The sequence below is a fragment of the Dipodomys merriami genome, unplaced genomic scaffold, assembly GCF_024711535.1.
Source record: "Dipodomys merriami isolate MVZ:Mamm:240054 unplaced genomic scaffold, mDipMer1.0.p SCAF_3, whole genome shotgun sequence".
Classification (NCBI taxonomy): domain Eukaryota; kingdom Metazoa; phylum Chordata; class Mammalia; order Rodentia; family Heteromyidae; genus Dipodomys; species Dipodomys merriami.
The window spans coordinates 57,411,655-57,433,214 of NW_027204492.1; the positions used below are offsets into that span (position 1 = coordinate 57,411,655).

Consider the following 21,560-nt stretch of genomic DNA (forward strand, 5'->3'; position numbering starts at 1 on the left):
AGCAGTATTATTAGAAAAAAAATCACTCTCAAAAGTTCCTTCAGGAGAACTAAACTAGTATCTAAAATGAAAAGATTTCCTCTCACTGCCTTCATAAAGAGTAAACACCTCATTATGGAGTGGCATGAGGTGTTTTACAAAGTAGACATATCTACCATTATTGTAATTAAAATTTATCCTATGGGCTTACTCCCCCAATTTTGATCTGAGATGAAGGCTAAAACCAGCAATAAGTTACTACTGGATAAGACAGATGCTACCCACTTCTAGTTGGTGGAGGGAAGACTGGAAACAACCTTAAGAACTAGAATGAGTGTTAAGTAAGCATAGCTGCTGAAATCTGTATTATAGAGGTAAATCTAGCAGAGCTATTTTAGAGGGTCTGGATAACACAAACAAGAACCTCCAAAGTTAATGTCTCACTTCCTGAGCACTGAAAACTAAGCCAGCAAATGTTACTGTCACTTCTCCATAGGCACACTAGAAAAAGAAGGAGTTAAAGGAGGTGCCAATGGCTAGTCACTTATTGGCGTATAGCAGTAATACTTCAGACCTCACTATTGAGAACCTAGTTCCAGTTGAGTCACATAACTGTTCTTCTATTTGCATGAATGATATGAAGGGAAGACTAAGAGTATTTTATATCATCAAGTAGAGAAAATATAGGTCATTTGGACCTTGAGGACACAGATATTTTGGTCTAGCCTATTAGAAATAGAAAATATACTTAATGTAATGAATTAATTTTAAAAGGGACCCTAAACAAAAATCCCAATCAAATGCACACAAGTAACTTAGAAGACAGGATTGCTTCTGAAGTATGTACACATGTCACATAGATGTTGGTATATATTAATGTATTAAAATGAGTTTTCCCCCTCAAACTTTGTGACACAGCCTTAAAAAAGCCCAATTATTACTAGAAAATAAGGCTTAGTTGTAAAGCCCCCCAAACCAGAAGTGCCTGGTAGAAACACACAAGTCTTTATAAACACAAAGGTTTTTGTTGTTGCTAGAAATGGTTATCTTACAAACTCATTAGACAACAGTAATTCATTATACAGAGTTCAAAACTATTAATTTGGCCATCATATTTAGATAATAACCCATGTTCAAGTCTTGTTTTATCCGTTCTTTAACATGGTGAAACAATGAAATAACTCTGTGCCACTGGGTATTTTTGTTTTTAAAAATCAGAGTTAAGAATGGTTTCTACATTGTTTTAAAAATCAGAGTAAAAATACTCCTTAAAGAACCTTTTATCCTAGGAATACCTACAAGGGAAACCATGTAAAAAAAACCATGCTGTCCCTTAAAACACAAAAAAGAAAACTATTAAAGTAAGATATTAAAGAAGCAAATCTACATTAAGTGCAGGTAAAATATAGATATTAATTTTTAATAAAATTTCAATGTATTGGCTTACTAGGACTCCTCAACTCTGCTCCCAAGTAGCTCATGGTTTAGGATATGGAGGATCAAACCTACAGAACTATCTCCTGCTTACCTAAGGCATGTAAAAAATGTGTTATCAATGGCACAAAGGCATCTTAAAATGCATCGTTTTATGCTCTTCAGTCTATCTCTTGTTTTAAAAAACATGAGCAATAGATAAGAGCTCATACCAACTTAAAAAAGTAAACTCAATACTTAAACACTTCATATACAAAAGTAGTATGTCACATACTTCCCATCTTGTGAGTAAATAGAGAACAGACCCAGGAAGAGTCCTGTAATAGAGCTGGCAGAGAGTGGGCTAGAATGTGCAGTGGTGTTCTAGGTTAGCAGCAGGAAGCAGAGAGATGTATGTCACATAATGTTTCTACAAAGAAAAGAGTGGGGATATAAAGCAAAAGAATATTGTATCTATAAATAAAAACAGAGCATAGTTCATGGGATCTGAATGCACAATGATAAAAAGAATTTCATCTCAGTTTTAATAAAGTAAAAGTCTCAACCTTTTGCATTGAACTTCACATTAACTGGAACTTTATTTCTTTAAACCTAAACATTGTCAATTTGAGAAGAAATCCATAGTAATATGTAGATTTATCTTGTCATTTAAATTCTAAGGTGTCTGTTTTTGATTATTGGTAAGATTTTATCCAAAACAGTATACATATGTATTTTAAAAACATGAACCATTAAAAAGAATGAAATATGAAATCAAATGACTTCTTTTTTTGTCAGTTTTGGGGCCTGAATTCTGGGCATGGACACTGTCCCTGAGCCCTTCAGCTCAAGGCTAATGCTCTACCACTTCAGCCACAGCACCACTTCCTGCTTTTTCTGCATGTGTGGTGCTGAGGAAATGAACCCAGGGCCTCAGGCACACAAAGCAAGCACTCTACCACTGAGACACCTTCCCATCCCCAAGTGATTTCATTTTTGGCAGCCTCTGATTTTTCTTTTTAAGTTCCTTAAAGATTGTAGCAGGATAAAAGGATCACTGACTCCATGTCTTTTTGAGATAACAAATGATGAAACAAAAAAGAAAACCCCAACTCACAAACAAGACCAGGTAAGCCATTCCCTTCCATGAGCCAGGGTAAAAAACATGAAGAATTTTAGTAATGGTTCAGAATTCATCTTTATCTCCTACCTGCTTCATTGGTGGAAGTTTGGTATCATGATTTTTTAAGATTCTTACATGTATGTATATAGATTTATATAAACTCATATTAGATGACAACTGATTTTTTAAAAGTTCAGGCAGAGAAAGAAGCAATCATTTTTAACTAAAACCTTCTATGGTTTTGATGACAGTCCAACTCACTATTCTTTAGCCAAAAGCAAAGTTTCTAAAATTCATCTAAAATCTTATTGCTTTACAACTGCAGTTTACCTTCCATTAAAAATAAAAAGATGAGCCGGGTGCCGGTGGCTCACACCTTTAATCCTAGCTACTGAGGAGGCTGAGATCTGAGGATCACAGTTCAAAGCCAGCCCAGGCAGAAAAGTCCGTGAGACTCTTATCTCCAATTAACCACTAGAAAACCGGAAGTGGCGCTGTGGCTCTAGCAATAGAGCCCTGGCCTTGAGCTGAGCACAGGGACAGCACCCAGGCCCAGAATTCAAGCCCCACGACTGACAAAAAATAAAATAAATAAAAATAATAAAAAGATGAAGTGGTCAACCCAGTGATTAATTTGACATGGCTTTCATTGGGGAAATGGAGGAGGTGGTGGCAAAGAGAGGACCAATAAACAAAAAGGTACTTAAACCCTTCATATGCAATGGTGAGAGAGAGAGAGAGAGAGAAAGAGGGGGGGGGGAGGAAAAGGGAAAGAGAAAGAGAAAGGGGGGGTTATTCCAAACATGGGAAAAAGCACTGAAAGCCCGTTAAGGTCAAGCCATAGCCAACACCATGAATCATATTCTATCTTAAATAGGTTGTCTTTTTTACCCTCTTTTTTTCTTTTTTAAATAAAATCTCTTCCCACATTATCATCACTTTTAACCCTTCCCAGACTGGGTTTCATCTTCATACCCTTTATCCCCCAATTTCTCAGGAGGAGGGCTTGCAGAGCTATTCTTTTCTTCAGGACTTTCCCGTTCCTCATCATCCTCTTGGGAGAAGGAGTCTTATACTTTGATGCCTTGAAGGCTGTGGGGCAACCCACTTTCCCTTTGCCTTTCACTGGACTTGGTGTCACTGTAGCCTTTGTCCTCGGTTTGGGCATTTTCTTTTCTTTTCTTTCAGGTTTGGACTTCTTAACTATCTTTGGGATTTTCTTTTTTGAATTGCCATAGTCACTATCATCATCATCTTCCATAGAAAATCTTCATCACTGAAGGAATCATTCTCCTGGAATGGTGCCTCATTTTCTTCTTCTGGCTCCTCCTCACAGCCAACATCTTCCATGAGCATCTCTCTCTGTTTAGAAGCAGCTGTAGATGCTGCCTGTCATTGCTGGCACACGTTTTCATGATCTTCTTTTTCTTTTTCTTTTTTTTTAAATTTTATTTTATTTTATTTGTGAACATACTGTACAGAGGGGATACAATTACATGGGCAGGATAATGGGTACATTTCTTACCAAGCATTGCACCCTCCACCTTTGGTTTACCCTTCACATCCCTTCCCAGCCTCCCCCCTCCCCCTCCAATCCCAATCCTTCTCCTTCCCCCCTCTCCACCCAACCCCCCCTCCCAACGACGTAGTAAAGCTCGTTTTGGACATGAAAACTTGTACTTCTCATTGTTGCAACAGGTCCACCTGTATCCTTAAACAACTGGTTTTTCCCCATTTCCTCCTCAAGTTATACTGACATCAAATACAGTGAAAGCAAGGGTTATACTGTGGGGGAGGGACATACAAAGCAACAAAGAGATAATCTTATAAATGCGTTAGAAACACATGCATGAAAGAAAAAAAACATTAAAATACATATCTAAGGGTTCATTTTCCTGACCTGACATTATCTGACCTTTTCCGCTTGACTCATACATATACTAGATATTGCAAATAAGGGAAACCATGGGAACTATGTTTCTTTGGGCCTCGCTTAGTTCACTTAATATAATTTTTTCAAAGTTTTTCCATTTCCTAACAAATGGGGCAATGTCATTCTTTCTGATGGAGGCATAGAATTCCATTGTGTATATATACCACATTTTCTTGATCCATTCATCTGCTGAGGGACATCTGGGTTGGTTCCATATCTTAGCTATGGTAAATAATGCTGCAAAAAACATTGTTGTGCTGGTAGCTTTAGTGTGGTCTTGTTTGTAAACATTTCGGTAAATGCCCCAAAGTAGGATTGTTGGGTCATAGGGGAGATCTACGTGAAGTCTTTTGAGGAACCTCCATACTGCTTTCCAAAGTGGTTGAACAAGTTTATATTCCCACCAACAATGAAGTAAGGTTCCTTTTTGTCCACATCCCCTCCAGCATCTGTTGTTGTGAGAGTTCTTGATTTTTGCTGTTCTAACTGGGGTGAGGTGATATCTCAATGTTGTTTTGATTTGCATTTCTTTTATGGCTAGGGATGTTGAACATTTCTTCATGTGTCTATTGGCCATCCTTCTTTCTTCTTCAGAGAAGTTTCTCTTTAAGTCTTTCGCCCACTTATTTATTGGACAGTTGTTTCTCAGAGGATTTGTTGTTGGGGGGTTTAATTTTTTGAGTTCCAAGTATATTTTAGATATGAGACCCTTGTCCGTTGTATGGCTAGTAAAGATCTTCTCCCAATCCGTGGGCTTTCTATTGATCTTGCAAGCTATGTCATTTGCCCTGCAAAAGCTCTGCAACTTTATGCAATCTTTCTTTGATTTGTTGTGTTTCCAGGTCCAACCTTTCTTTGATTTGTTGTGTTTCGGGGTCTCTATTCAAAAATTTTCGGCCTGAGACAAGGAGACTTAGGGTTTCTCCTACTCCATCCTGTAATGTTTTCAGAGTGTCTGCTTTGACTTCTAGGTCTTTGATCCATTTGGAGTTGATTCTGGTGCAGCGTGATATATAAGAATCTAGCTATAGTTTTCTACATGTAGTTAATCAGTTTTGCCAGCACCATTTACTGAAGAGGCTGTCTTTCTTCCATTCTATTGTTTTAGCTCCCTTATCGAAGATTAGATGGCTATAGGTCTGTAGGTTCATTTCTGGGTTTTCAATTCTATTCCATTGGTCCTGAGGTCTGTTCTTATGCCAATACCAAGCTGTTTTGATTATTATGGCTTTATAGTAGAGTTTGAAATTTGGTATTGATATTCGTCCAGCAGTGTTCTTTCCGTTGAGGAGCGATTTTGCTATTCGGGGTCTTTTATTGTTCCATATGAATTTTTGGATTGCCTCTTCTATTTCCTTGAAGAATGAGGTTGGAGTTTTGATAGGTATTGCGTTGAATTTGTAGATAGCCTTGGGAAGTATTCCCATTTCCACGATGTTAATCTTTCCAATCCAGGAGCATGGGAGGCTTTGCCATGTTTTTCGTTCTGTGTTGATTTCCTTTTTCAAGATTTTAAAGTTTTCATCATAGAGGTCCTTCACTTCTTTGGTTAAGTTAATTCCTAGGTATTTTATTTTTTGTGGGGCTATTACAAATGGAGTTGCTTTCCTAATTTCAGCCACACTTTTCTCATTGTTGGCATACAGAAAAGCCATTGATTTTTGGGGGTTAATTTTATAACCTGCTACTTTGCCAAAGTTTTGAATCAGCTTGAGTAATTTGGGAGTGGAGTCTATGGGATTCTTTAAATACAAGATCATGTCATCTGCAAAGAGGGAGAGTTTTATTTCTTCTTTCCCTATTTGGATCCCCTTTATTTCTGCATCTTGTCTTATTGCTGTAGCTAGGCATTCTAATACTAGATTGAAGAGGAGTGGAGAGAGTGGCATCCTTGTCTTGTTCCTGAGTTAAGAGGAAATGGCTTTAGTTTTTCACCATTGAGTATAATGCTGGCTGTAGGTTTGTCATATACAGCCTTTATTGTATTGAGGAATGTTCCATGGATTCCTAATTTTTCCAAAACCTTCATCATGAAGGGGTGTTGGATCTTGTCGAATGCTTTTTCTGCATCTATTGAGATAACCATGTGGTTCTTATTCTTGTTCCTGTTGATGTGATGAATACTATTAATTGATTTGCGTATATTGAACCAGCTTTGCATCCCTGAAATGAATCCTGTTTGATCGTGGTGTATGATTTTTGGATGAATTGTTGAAGTCGATTGGCCAAAATATTGTTGAGAAGTTTTGCATCAATGTTCATCAAAGAAATGGGTCTATAGTTCTCTTTCTTTGATGAGTACCTGCCTGGTTTTGGGATGAGGGTTATGATGGCTTCATAGAATGTGTTGGGTAGTGAGCTTTCTCTTTCAATTTCATTGAAGAGTTGGAGGAGTATTGGTGTGAGCTCTGCTTTGAAGGCCTTGTAAAATTCCGCTGTAAAACCATCTGGTCCTGGACTTTTCTTAGCTGGGAAGTCTCTTATTGCTGTTTCTATTTCAGTGCTTGATATGGGCCTGTTAAGATAGTTTAACTCATCTTGGTTTAGTTTTGGCATGTCAATATTTTCTACGAAGAGGTCCATTTCTGTCAAGTTCTCAAACTTATTAGCATAAAGTTTTGAGAAGTCTTCCCTTATAATGTTCTGAATCTTGGTTGTTTCTGTGGTGATGTTTCCATTCTCATCTCTGAGTTTATTAATTTGGGTGTGTTCTCTTCTTTTTCTGATAAGATTTGCTAAGGGTCCGTCAATTTTGTTAAGTTTTTCGAAGAACCAACTCTTTGTTTTGTTGATTCTTTCTATAGTTTTTTTGGATTCTAATTCATTTAATTCTGATTTAATTTTGATTATTTCGTTCCATCTACTGGATTGGGGTTTATCTTGCTGCTCTTTTTCAAGGAGGTTTAGATGTGTCATTAAATTGCTAGTTTCAGATCTCTCCAATTTGTTGATGTAGGAGCTCAGTGCTATAAAATTGCCTCTGAGTACTGCCTTTGCTGTGTCCCAGAGCAGCTGGTAATTTGTGTGTTCATTTTTGTTGAATAGCATGAACATTTGAATTTCCTTTCTAATCTCTTCCATGACCCACTCATGATTCAGCAGTGTGTTGTTCAGCCTCCATGTGATGCCGGACTTTCTTTGGTGGCTTTTGGTGTAGAGTTCTAATTTTATTCCCTTGTGGTCAGAGAGAATGCAAGGTATAACTTCAATGTTTCTGAATTTAGACAAGTTTGCTTTGTGGCCTAAAATGTGGTCTATTTTAGAAAACGTTCCATGTGCTGCTGAGAAAAACGTGTATTCTGATGCTGCTGGGTGAAATGTTCAGTAGATGTCTGTTAAGTCTAGTTGATCTATGCAGCTGTTTAGATCTGGGGTTTCTCTGTTGAGTTTTTGCTGAGTTGATCTATCTAGTGGGGAGAGTGGTGTGTTAAAATCCCCAACAATTAATGTCTTTGGATCTATATGGGATTTGAGGGAAAGTAGTGTTTCTTTGATAAATTTGGGTGCTCCATTGTTTGGCGAATAGATATTTAGAATTGTAATATCCGCCTGAAGGAGAGATCCTTTAATTAGTATGTAGCGACCTTCTTTATCTCTTCTCACGAATTTTAATTTGAAGTCTATTTTATCTGATATTAGGATTGCAACTCCCGCCTGTTTATGGGGGCCATTTGCTTGGTAGATTTTGTTCCAGCCTTTAACTTTGAAAATGTGTTTGTTTTTATGGGCAAGATGTGACTCCTGCAGGCAGCAGATAGAAGGGTCTTGTTTTTTAATCCAACTAGACAGTCTATGTAGCTTAATTGGAGATTTCAGTCCGTTAAGGTTAAGAGATAGGACTGAGAGGTATTTGGGAGTTCCTGCCATGTTATCCACCTTTTTGGGGGCTGCAAAAACTGGGTTCTTCCTATGGTTCTTGGATTCTCAGTTTGGGTGCAGTTTCTTGGCCTTTGTTGCGGTCTTGTTGGTTTTCTATGTGTAGGACATCTTTAAGAATCTTTTGTAAGGCTGGTTTGGTGGAGATGTATTGTTTCAATTTTTCTTTGCTATGGATGGATTTTATTTGGCCTTCAGTTATGAAGGAGAGTTTAGCTGGGTACAGTATTCTTGGTTGATAGTTGTTTGTTTTTAGGGCATGGCATACATCATTCCAGGCTCTTCTTGCTTTGATTGTCTCTGCTGAGAAATCTGAGGTGACTCTAATTGTTTTCCCTTTATAGGTGATTACCCTTTTCTCCTTGACAGCTTTAAGGATCTTTTCCTTGGTCTGAGTTGATCCTGTGTGGATTATAATGTGATGTTGGGATGTCCTATTCTGGTCTGGTCTATTTGGGGTTCTAAAAGCTTCTTGTATCTGAATAGGCCTATCTTTTTGTATGTTTGGGAAGTTCTCTGCAAGGATCCTGTTAAACAAATTTCCTAGACCATTAACTTCTGTTTCTAGGTGCTCCTCTACACCCATTATCCTTAGATTAGGCCTTCTGATGGTGTCTTCCACGTGTTGGATAGATCTATCATATTTCTTGGACTTGTTTTGGATGGTTGTATGTTCTTTCTCTATAATATCTAGGCTGTCTTCAATCCCTGAGATTCGATCTTCTGCATGGTCTATCCTGCTGTCAAGACTCTCTACTTTGTTTTTTATCTCTTTTCCTTCTATTTGGTCAGCTTTGATGGCTTCAAGTTCTTTGTTGAAGCTCTGTTTTAGGTCTTGTATGAATTTCTTTACTTCCTTAATTTGGTGTTGAGTGTTTGTTCTCAAATCACTTAGTTGATTGGTTATGGTTTCTTTGGACTCCCATTCCTTCTGTTGGGTTCCATTCAGCATTCCCTTTGTGGTCTCCCTAACTTCCTTCAGCTCTTTGTTAATGGATTCCATGAGTGCCTTTAGTGATCTTTGTGTATTCTCTACCTGGTCTCTCAATTCCTGCATTACTCTTTGATTAGCTTCTTCCCGTTCATGGGATTCCTGTAGTTCTCTTTCCTCTTGTTCATGGGATTCTTGCAGTTCTCTTTGAGTGTTCTCAGCCTGCTTATGCCATTCCTCCCTTTCTCTTTGAGTATTCTCAATTGTTCACGCAAATCCTGTATCAGTTTTTGAGTAGCTTCCTCATGCTTATGATATTCCTGTATAAGCTTTTGGGATGCCTATTCTCTCTCCCTTTCATGCTCATACAGAGTCCTTTGTAAGTTGTCAATCTTCTCATTTATCATGTTTGCCAGCAGTGTTTGTAGAGCGATTTGGGAACTCTCCTCTGGATTATTCATTATCTGTTCTGACCCCTGATTATCAAGATTGGGACTTGAGATATCCGGATTTGCCATTTTTCTAGTGTTTTTTCGGCTTACTCTGCCCATTTGAGATGAAAATAGCACCAGTTTTGTGCTAGAACACTATCTTAAGGCAACCATCAATCAAAGTTTGCATTTGTACAGTCAATAGTCTACAGATACAATCTAGTTCAACAGATACATCTATTCAACATCAAACAACTATATGTTAATGGGCTTTGAACTGCAGAGAAGAATTTGGAAAACCAGAAATTATTAGGGTTAGGGAGAGATGTGTGTAAAAAATAGGAATAGATTGGTTTGGGGAGGCACAGGGAGAGTTAACTATGTCCTAATCCCAATGCAGGAAATAGGTTGGGTAGGATGCATGTAGAGAGAGAGAGAAAAAAAAGAATGGGAAAGGGAAATGAAAAGAGACCAGAAAAAAATAGAAACGTAAAAATTAATATTATTATGGAGATTGAAAGACCATCTATTTAGAGAGGAATGTGAGTAACGAGAAGGGAAGGGACATAGAGGAGAAGTGAAAACCTTTAAAAAATGCTTAAAATATTTTTTTTTTATACTTAAATTTTTTTTATTGTGAAAATACATAGAGGGGTTACAAATACATGGGCAAGGTAATGAATATATTTCTTTTTTTTTTTTTTTTTTGGTTTCTCCTTTTTTTTTTTTTTTTTTTAAATTGTATTTTATTTTATTTGAGAACATACTGTACAAAGGGGCTACAATTACATGGGCAGGATAATGGATACATTTCTTACCAAGCATTGCAGCCTCCTCCTTTGTTTACCCTTCACTTCCCTTCCCCACCTCCCCCCTCCCCCCACCCAATTTTACCCCCCTCCCACCACCCAATTATACCCCCCTCCCCCCCCACACCGGCATTGTAATGCTGGTTTTGACATGACATTTTGTACTTCTCATTGTTGCAACAGGTCCACCTGAATCCTTAAACGACTTGTTTGTCCCCAACTACTCCACATGTTATACTGACATCAAATACAGTGAAAACGGGGGTTACACTGTGGGGGAGGGACATACAAAGCAACAAAGAAATAATCTTATAAATGCGTTAGAAACACATGCATGAAAGAAACGAAAACATTAAAATACATATTTAAGGGTTCATTTTCCTAGCATCACATTATCTGACCTTTTCCGCTTGACTCATACCTATACTAGATATTGCAAATAAGGGAAACCATGGGACCTATGCTTCTTTGGGCCTGGCTTACTTCACTTAATATAATTTTTTCCAAACCTTTCCATTTCCTAACAAATGGGGAAATGTCATTCTTTCTGATGGAGGCATAGAATTCCATTGTGTATATATACCACATTTTCTTGATCCATTCATCTACTGAGGGGCATCTGGGTTGGTTCCATATCTTAGCTATGGTAAATAATGCTGCAATAAACATAGTTGTGCTGGTAGCTTTAGTGTGGTCTTGTTTGTAAACATTTGGGTAAATGCCCAAAAGTGGGATTGCTGGATCATAGGGGAGATCTATGTGAAGTCTTTTGAGGAACCTCCATACTGCTTTCCAAAGTGGTTGAACTAGTTTACATTCCCACCAACAATGAAGTAGGGTTCCTTTCTGTCCACATCCCCTCCAGCATCTGTTGTTATTGGAGTTCTTGATTTTTGCTGTTCTAACTGGAGTGAGGTGATATCTCAATGTTGTTTTGATTTGCATTTCTTTTATGGCTAGGGATGTTGAACATTTCTTCATGTGTCTATTGGCCATCCTTCTTTCTTCTTCAGAGAAGCTTCTCTTTAAGTCTTTCGCCCACTTATTTATTGGGCAGTTGTTTCTTTGAGGATTTGTTGTTGGGTGGTTTAATTTTTTGAGTTCCAAGTATATTTTAGATATGAGACCCTTGTCCGTTGTATGGCTAGTAAAGATCTTCTCCCAATCGGTGGGTTTTCTATTGATCTTGCCAGCTATGTCATTTGCCCTGCAGAAGCTCTGCAATCTTATGCAATCCCATTTGTCCAACCTTTCTTTGATTTGTTGTGCTTCCGGGTCTCTATTCAGAAAATTTCGACCTGAGCCAAGGAGACCTAGGGTTTCTCCTATTCCATCCTGTAATGTTTTCAGAGTGTCTGCTTTGACTTCAAGGTCTTGGAGTTGATTCTGGTGCAGGGTGATATATAAGGATCTAGCTTTAGTTTTCTACATGTAGTTAACCAATTTTGCCAGCACCATTTACTGAAGAGGCTGTCTTTCTTCCATTCTATTGTTTTAGCTTCCTTATCGAAGATTAGGTGGCTATAGGTCTGTAGGTTCATTTCTGGGTTTTCAATTCTATTCCATTGGTCCTGAGGTCTGTTCTTATGCCAATACCAAGCTGTTTTGATTACTATGGCTTTATAGTAGAGTTTGAAATTTGGTATTGATATTCCTCCAGCAGTGTTCTTTCCGTTGAGGAGCGTTTTTGCTATTCGGGGTCTTTTATTGTTCCATATGAATTTTTGGATTGCCTCCTCTATTTCCTTGAAGAATGAGGGTGGAATTTTGATAGGTATCGCGTTGAATTTGTAGATAGCCTTGGGAAGTATTGCCATTTTCACGATGTTAATCTTGCCAATCCAGGAGCATGGGAGGTTTTGCCATTTTTTAAGTTCTGTGTTGATTTCCTTTTTCAAGATTTTAAAGTTTTCATCATAGAGGTCCTTCACTTCTTTGGTTAAGTTAATTCCTAGGTATTTTATTTTTTGTGGGGCTATTACAAATGGAGTTGCTTTCCTAATTTCAGCCACACTTTTCTCATTGTTGGCATATAGAAAAGCCATTGATTTTGGGGGGTTAATTTTATAACCTGCTACTTTGCCAAAGTTTTGAATCAGCTTGAGTAATTTGGGAGTGGAGTCTATGGGATTCTTTAAATACAAGATCATGTCATCTGCAAAGAGGGAGAGTTTTATTTCTTCTTTCCCTATTTGGATCCCCTTTATGTCTGCATCTTGTCTTATTGCTGTAGCTAGGCATTCTAATACTAGATTGAAGAGAAGTGGAGAGAGTGGGCATCCTTGTCTTGTTCCTGAGTTAAGAGGAAATGGCTTTAGTTTTTCACCATTGAGTATAATGCTGGCTGTAGGTTTGTCATATACAGCCTTTATTGTATTGAGGAATGTTCCATGGATTCCTAATTTTTCCAGAACCTTCATCATAAAGGGGTGTTGGATCTTGTCAAATGCTTTTTCTGCATCTATTGAGATAACCATGTGGTTCTTATTCTTGCTCCTGTTGATGTGATGAATAATATTAATTGATTTGCGTATATTGAACCAGCTTTGCATCCCTGAAATGAATCCTGTTTGATCATGGTGTATGATTTTTTGGATGAATTGTTGAAGTCGATTGGCCAAAATTTTGTTGAGAAGTTTTGCATCAATGTTCATCAAAGAAATGGATCTATAGTTCTCTTTCTTTGATGAGTCCCTGCCTGGTTTTGGGATGAGGGTTATGATGGCTTCATAGAATGTGTTCGGTAGTGAGCTTTCTCTTTCAATTTCATTGAAGAGTTGGAGGAGTATTGGTGTGAGCTCTGCTTTGAAGGCCTTGTAAAATTCCGCTGTAAAACCATCTGGTCCTGGACTTTTCTTAGCTGGGAGGTCTCTTATTGCTGTTTCTATTTCAATGCTTGATATGGGCCTGTTAAGCTGGTTTAACTCATCTTGGTTTAGTTTTGGCATGTCAATATTTGCTAGGAAAAGGTCCATTTCTGTCAAGTTCTCAAACTTATTAGCATAAAGTTTTGAGAAGTATTCCCTTATAATGTTCTGAATCTTGGTTGTTTCCGTGGTGATGTTTCCATTCTCATCTCTGAGTTTATTAATTTGGGTGTGTTCTCTCCTTTTTCTGATAAGGTTTGCTAAGGGTCTGTCAATTTTGTTAAGTTTTTCGAAGAACCAACTCTTTGTTTTGTTGATTCTTTCTATAGTTTTTTTGGATTCTAATTCATTTAATTCTGATTTAATTTTGATTATTTCTTTCCGTCTACTGGATTGGGGTTTATCTTGCTGCTCTTTTTCAAGGAGGTTTAGATGTGTCATTAAATTATTAGTTTCCGATCTCTCCAATTTGTTCATGTAGGAGCTCAGAGCTATAAACTTGCCTCTGAGTACTGCCTTTGCTGTGTCCCAGAGCAGCTGGTAATTTGTGTGTTCATTTTTGTTGAATAGCATGAACATTTGAATTTCCTTTCTAATCTCTTCCATGACCCACTCATGATTCAGCAGTGTGTTGTTCAGCCTCCATGTGATACCGGACTTTCTTTGGTGGCTTTTGGTGTTGAGTTCTAATTTTATTCCCTTGTGGTCAGAGAGAATGCAAGGTATAACTTCAATGTTTCTGAATTTAGACAAGTTTGCTTTGTGGCCTAAAATGTGGTCTATTTTAGAAAACGTCCCATGTGCTGCTGAGAAGAACGTGTATTCTGGTGCTGCTGGGTGAAATGTTCGGTAAATGTCTGTTAAGTCTAGTTGATCTATGCAGCTGTTTAGATCTGCGGTTTCTCTGTTGAGTTTTTGCCGAGTTGATCTATCTAGTGGGGAGAGTGGTGTGTTAAAATCCCCAACGATTAATGTCTTTGGATCTATCTGGGATTTGAGGGAAAGTAGTGTTTCTTTGATAAATTTGGGTGCTCCATTGTTTGGCGAATAGATATTTAGAATTGTAATATCCTCCTGAAGGAGAGATCCTTTAATTAGTATGTAGCGACCTTCTTTATCTCTTCTCACGAATTTTAATTTGAAGTCTATTTTATCTGATATTAGGATTGCAACTCCCGCCTGTTTATGAGGGCCGTTTGCTTGGTAGATTTTGTTCCAGCCTTTAACCTTGAAAATATGTTTGTTTTTACGGGCAAGATGTGACTCCTGCAGGCAGCAGATAGAAGGGTCTTGTTTTTTAATCCAACTAGACAGTCTATGTCGCTTAATTGGAGAGTTCAGTCCGTTAACATTAAGAGATAGGACTGAGAGGTATTTGGGAGTTCCTGCCATGTTATCCACCTTCTTGGGGGCTGTGAAAACTGGGTTCTTCCTAAGGTTCTTGGATTCTCAGTTTGGGTGCAGTTTCTTGGCCTTTGTTGCGTTCTTGTTGGTTTTCTATGTGTAGGACATCTTTAAGAATCTTTTGCAGGGCTGGTTTGGTGGAGATGTATTGTTTCAATTTTTCTTTGCTATGGAAGGTTTTTATTTGGCCTTCAGTTATGAAGGAGAGTTTAGCTGGGTACAGTATTCTTGGTTGATAGTTGTTTGTTTTTAGGGCATGGCATACATCATTCCAGGCTCTTCTTGCTTTGATTGTCTCTGGTGAGAAATCTGAGGTAATTCTAATTGGTTTCCCTTTATAGGTGATTAACCTTTTCTCCTTGACAGCTTTAAGGATCTTTTCCTTGGTCTGGGTTGATCCTGTGTGGATTATAATGTGACGGTGGGATGTCCTATTCTGGTCTGGTCTATTTGGGGTTCTAAAAGCTTCTTGTATCTGAATAGGCCTATCTTTTTGTATGTTTGGGAAGTTCTCTGCTAGGATCCTGTTAAACAAATTTCCTAGACCATTAACTTCTGTTTCTAGGTGCTCCTCTACACCCATTATCCTTAGATTGGGCCTTCTGATGGTGTCTTCCAGGTGTTGGATAGACCTATCATATTTCTTGGACTTGTCTTGGATGGTTGTATGTTCTTTCTCTATAATATCTAGGCTGTCTTCAATCCCTGAGATTCGATCTTCTGCATGGTCTAACCTGCTGTCAAGACTCTCTACTTTGTTTTTTATCTCTTTTCCTTCTAATTGGTCAGCTTTGATGGCTTCAAGTTCTTTGTTGAAGCTCTGTTTTAGGTCTTGTATGAATTTCTTTACTTCCTTAATTTGGTGTTCAGTGTTTGTTCTCAAATCACTTAGTTGATTGGTTATGGTTTCTTTGGACTCCCATTCCTTCTGTTGGGTTCCATTCAGCCTTCCCTTTGTGGTCTCCCTGACTTTCTTCAGCTCTTTGTTAATGGATTCCATGAATGTCTTTAGTGATCTTTGTGTATTCTCTACCTGGTCTCTTAATTCGTGAATTACTCTTTGATTAGTTTCCTCCCTTCTGTGGGATTCCTGCAGTTCTCTTTGAGTGTTCTCTGCCTGCTCACGCCATTCCTCCCTTTCTCTTTGAGTATTCTCAAGTTGTTCACGCAAATCCTGTATCAGTTTTTGAGAAGCTTCCTCACGCTTATGATGTTCCTGTATAAACTTCTGGGATGCCTCCTCTCTCTCCCTATCACGCTCATACAGAGTCCTTTTTACATTGTCAAACTTCTCATTTATCATGTTTGCTATTAGTGTTTGTAGAGCTATTTGGGAACTCTCCTCTGGATTATTCTTTATCTGTTCTAATCCCTGATTATCAAGGTTGGGAATTGAGATACCCGAATTTGCCATTTTTCTTGTGTTTTTCCGGCTTACTCGGCCCATTTGAGATACAGATTGCACCAGTTTTGTGCTAGAACACTATCTTAAGGCAACCATCAACCAAAGTTTGCATTTGTACAGTCAATAGTCTACAGATACAATCTGGTTCAACAGATACATCTATTCAACATCAAATGACTATATGTTAAAGGACTTCGAACCGCAGAAAAGAATTTGGAAAACCAGAAATTATTAGGATTAGGGAGAGATGTGGGTAAAAAATAGGAATAGATTGGTGTGGGGAGGCACAGGGAGAGTTAACTATGTCCTAATCACAGTGCAGGAAATGGGTTGGGTAGGATGCAAGTAGAGAGAGAGAGAAAAAGAAGAGACGGAAAGGGGAATAAAGAGAGACCAGAAAAAGAATAGAAACGTAAAAATTAATGTTATTATAGAGGTTAAAAGACCGTCTATTTAGAGAGGAATGTGAATATGTTCAGAGAAGGGGAGGGACATAGAGGAGATGTGGAAAGCTTTAAGGATGTGAAAGGGAGAAGAAAAGATCAGAAGTTCAGTAGAGCTAGATAAAAAACAAAAAGATAATTAAGAAAGAAAGAAAAAGAGAAAGAAGACAAGAAAAGAAAGGAAAACTCTCATTCACGTATTCCTAAAATAAAAATTATAAGATGAGAAAAAAAATTACTGGAAAACAATTATTTTTTCAGAAGAGGCAAAAATTAAAGATTAATAAAAGTTTTAGAAGGGAAAAAATTTATATATATATATATATATATATATATATATATATATATAAGGTAACAAAAAACAAAAAACAAGCAAAAAAAAGAAAAGAAGAAGAAGAAAAAAAAAAAGAAAAAAAGAAAAAAAGAAAAAAAAGTCTTTTGATTTTTTTTTTTTGGGGGGGGGGAGGAGTGGGAGGAATCCTGTATCTCCCTTTTGTCTGCGACCAGTCTCTTGTTGTAGTCTCTGGTCAGCTTGAGGTCCTGTGGCTTGATTGGTTTCTTAAGTCGGTTGGTTGGAAGAGGCAGAAAAATGCTCTGCTTTACCCAAGATTTTGAGATCCCCCTCCCAGGTTAGTTTTCTGGGAGGGTGGTCTGCTTTGAGAGTCACAAAAGAGGGGGATGTGGTTATGAGGCTAGGTTCTGGGTAGGGTTGAGGCCTTTCAACAAACAGTAGCTTTTCCCTGGGGCTATTTTGTGATAGAGCTCACAGCGCCCAGCCTGGAGCCATTCTCAGGGTTTCTGTTTTTCAATTGATTGTGGTGGCTGCTAGAGGGAGGGGCAGCCTCTGGCTCTGGTTACCCAGTGACGCTAGGCACTCTGATGGCTGGCGCCTGAGCTGGGTGACTTTTCCCTGGATGGAGCTGAGTCTGGCAGGTCACTTCAGCGTTAAGTTCTTGTGACCTGCTAAATGACTCGTTTTATTCCAAGGCCTGAGCTGGAGCTAGCAGCAACTCCGAGCTTTGTCGGTATCCAAGATGGAGATCACCGGTGCTGGGGGGGGAGGGGTGGCCTTCCCTCCTCTGCTCCCTGAGGAGTGAGGATGTCGGGCTTGTACTCACGCCGAGTCTTGGATCCTGGGTCGTCTCTGGTCTGCAAACAGCAGGATGAAGATGTTCCCTCCTTGTCGGTTCTTGTTGGTGTTGAGTAGAATCCGCTCGTCCGCTGCGTCTGGCTCCTTCGTCCCCGACTCTCTGTGTCTCAGGTATGACTCCTGCGGCGGTGGTCGCCGCCGCGACCCCGCCGCCGGAGCGGCAGCTGGTGCGTTTCCTTGGCTTCCCCTCTCTTGTCTAACTCTCTGTCCTGTGATGGTACACTTGGTGTGATTCTCTGGCTTAGGACTGTTCACTGGAACTCTAAACCTACTTTCTATGCGAGAGCTTGTTCAGATTCCAGCTTCTCCTCCGCCATCTTCCCCAAAATGCTTAAAATATTATATAGGTATAAAGAGGTAGTACTGCTATTAAGGAATTTAAGTCTTGGAGGTTTTGAATGGAGTAATAAATTTGTGGATTAAGTGTGTACACAATGTGGGATAGGGTCTTCTAGTTAACTACGGGTTTATCTGAGGATGTGCAGGACAATAGTTAAGTCACATAAAGAAGATCAAAAGAGAGGATAAGGTGCAAAGGATAAGAAAGGGAGAAAAAAGATCAGAAGTTCAGTAGAGCTAGACAAAAAACAAAAAACAAAAAGACAGTTAAGAAAGAAAGAAAAAGAGAAAGAAGGCAAGAAAAAAAAGGAAAACGCACATTCACGTATTCCTAAAATAAAAATTATAAGAGGAAAAAAAAGTTACTGGAAAACAATTATTTTTTCAAAAAAGGCAAAAATTAAAGATTAATAAAATTTTTAGAAAAGGAAAAAAAATTTATATATATATAAGGTACCAAAAAACAAAACAACAAAAAAAATGAAAAGAAGAAGAAGAAAAACAAAAGTTCTTTTGATTTTTTTTAATTTTTTTTTGGGAGGGGTGGGAAGAATCCTGTATCTCCCTTTTGTCTGTAACCAGCCTCTTGTTGGAGTCTCTGGTCAGCTTGAGGTCCTGTGGCTTGATTGGTTTCTTAAGTCAATTTGTTCGAACAGGCAGAAAAATGCTCTGCTTTACCCAAGATTTTGAGATCCCCCTCCCAGATTAGTTTAATGGAGGGTGATCTGCTTTGAGAATCACAAAAGAGGGGGATGCAGTGGTGAGGCTAGGTTCTGGGTAGGATTGAGGCCTTTCAACAATCAGTAGCTTTTTCCTGGGGCTAACACAGAGCCCAGCCTGGAGCCGTTCTCAGGGTTTCTGTTTTTCAATTGATTGTGGAGGCTGCTAGAGGGAGGGGCAGCCTCTAGCTCTGGTTACCCAGTGAGGAAAGCCACTCCCATGGCTGGTGCCTGAGCTGGGTGACTTTTCCCTGGATGGAGCTGAGTCTGGCAGGTCACTTCACCGTTAAGTTCTTGTGACCTGCTAAATGACTCGTTTTATTCCAAGGCCTGGGTTGGAGCTGGCAGCTCCTCCGAGCTTTGTCGGTATCCAAGATGGAGATCACCGGTGCTGGGGGGGTAGGGGTGGCCTTCCCTCCTCTGCTCCCTGAGAAGGAGTGAGGACATCGGGCTTCTACTCACGTCGAGTCTTGGATCCTGGGTCATCTCTGGTCTGCAAACTGCAGGATGAAGATGTCCGCTCCTTGTCGGTTCTTGCTGGTGTTGAGTAGAATCCGCTCGCCAGCTGAGTCTGGCTCCTTCGTCCGCCCTGATCTTCTTTTTCATCTTCACTATCCTCTGCTGAATGAAAATCATCTTTGTTGGTCTTCACATCTTTTTCTTTAGAGTCCTCACTATCTTCCTGTGAATTCTTTCCAGATCATCTCTTATTTTTAGCTTCTCTAGGATATGATAGAATTTTCTTAGCAGGAAGGCCGGAATCTCTTCCTTAATCTTCATCTGCATCATCAGATTCCTGAAAGTGAATAATCAACGACTTTTCTATTTCTGACATGTTTGCTGTCCAAACAGGACAAAGTTGAGAAGCCAAAGACCATGACCACCGCCCACCCCGTGCACTCGGCACCACCCTACCTCCGAACTTCTGCAGCGGAGGTCACGTGGCAGCGGAGTCCCAGGCTGCTGGTGTCTCAAAGTCTGCTGCTCCTTGGTTCAGAGTCCCTGGATCAGACAAGCTCACTTCCCCAGTCACCCCCCCCCCACGTCTCTTCAAAATTTCAATCTATTTTTTATCAAAGGAAGAGTTATAGTAGTGACTAGTAAGGGGTTAAAAATGTGGAATAGTTGAAATAAACTCATCTGAAACAGGCAAACCACAGACAATGGAACATTTGTAATGGAAGTCATAATAAGTTGCTGGAGTTGGGGCTTAAGTGGCAAAACACTGGCCTAGCAAGCACTAGGTCCTGAGTTCAAACATCAGTATTGCCCAAAAGTATGAATAATGAGATTAATGGTAACATTTTAAATACTAATAATTATTTATATGTTGATTCTCTTTGCCTATTGCCTACTTAAGGCCTTTACTCCAGTAATTTCCTTCTCTGTCACCTGCATTGAATTTTTGACACTCTATTAGATCATTATGATCAGCAAACATGACCAAATTTCTCTTATTTCCAAAACTTTTGTTCTCATATCTTCTTTCAACTACTTTTCTTTTTCATACTTTCATTTACATCAAAAAGAGGTACTGCTGGGTTCATGCCTATAATCCTAACTACTCAGGAGGCTGAGATCTAAGGATCACAGTTCAAAGCCAGCCTGTGCAGGAAAATCTGTGAGACTTTTATCTCCAGGAAACTACTCAGAAAAGCTTGAAGTGGTGCTGTGGCTCAACTGGTAGAGTACTTGCCCTGAGCAAAAGAAGCTCAGGGACCAGGAGAGAAAAAAAAAGACATGCTACTTCCAATATTTTTCCATTCCATTTTTTTTAATGCACTCTGAGCTATGAACTCGGCCTGATTGTTGTTCCTGGGCTTCTTTGCTCAATGCTAGCACATTACCATTTGAACCACAGCTCCACTTCTGGCCTATTAATTGAAAATAAGTGTCTCATGTGATTTTCTGCCAGGGCTGGGTTGGAATTTAGATCCTCAGGTCTCAGCTTCCTGAGTTGCTAGGATTTCAATGTGAGCAACTTGCACCCAGCTTCTCTATTCTATTTTTAACCAACTTCAGTGAAACTTTATCACAAAACCCTTTTTATACAGAGAAGTAAAGGCCAGATCAACTTACTTGCATTAGAAGACACTGGAGCCAGTAAATGGTAGGAACTCTTAAGTAGCAACAAATGGAATACTGTGGACAGAGCATGGACCAACTTGAGGGGTTAAAAAAAGATAACACAAACCCAAACCACTCCTGAGGCCAGGTGAAAAATCTTTATAGTGAAAATCATAAAATGGTAGTGAAGGAAATTGAAAAGATGGACATTAAAACCAAAGAGTCATTCCAAATTCATGGACTGGAAGAGTTCATACAGTTAAAGTATCTGTACAATCCAAAGCAATGTACAATTAATGTATTCCCCACCAAAATACGGATGATTTTTTATCACAAAAAAAGAAAAACATTCATATGAAAGCAGGAAAAACTCTACCTAAAGCAATCCTGAGCAAAATGAACATGGTAGATGTAGTCAGCCACCCCAGAGGACCATGTAGAGGCAGTCACATACAGGAGAAGGAGGTTTATAAGGAGGGGGTCATCTTCCCATGGGAGAAGAAGTAATATGGCGCCTGTCTCCATCCAGGTGGATCCTTGTAACTCCGGGCCAGAGGTAGGAGGTACTGTGCGTGCACAGCTAGGTCTAGGCAGAGAGTAGGAAAATTGACCAATCCTAGGAGAGTTTTAGGGCAGGAAGGAGTTCAGGTCTGGGAAGAAGAAATTCTGCT

The 21,560-nt window shown here is 39.1% G+C and overlaps 1 pseudogene; it reads right to left on the reverse strand.

Annotated features, from left to right (window-relative positions):
- Nucleotides 1-3,456: 3,456 nt before the first annotated feature.
- On the reverse strand, nt 3,457-19,700 carry LOC138839806 (nuclear ubiquitous casein and cyclin-dependent kinase substrate 1 pseudogene; annotated as a pseudogene).
- Nucleotides 19,701-21,560: the final 1,860 nt, after the last annotated feature.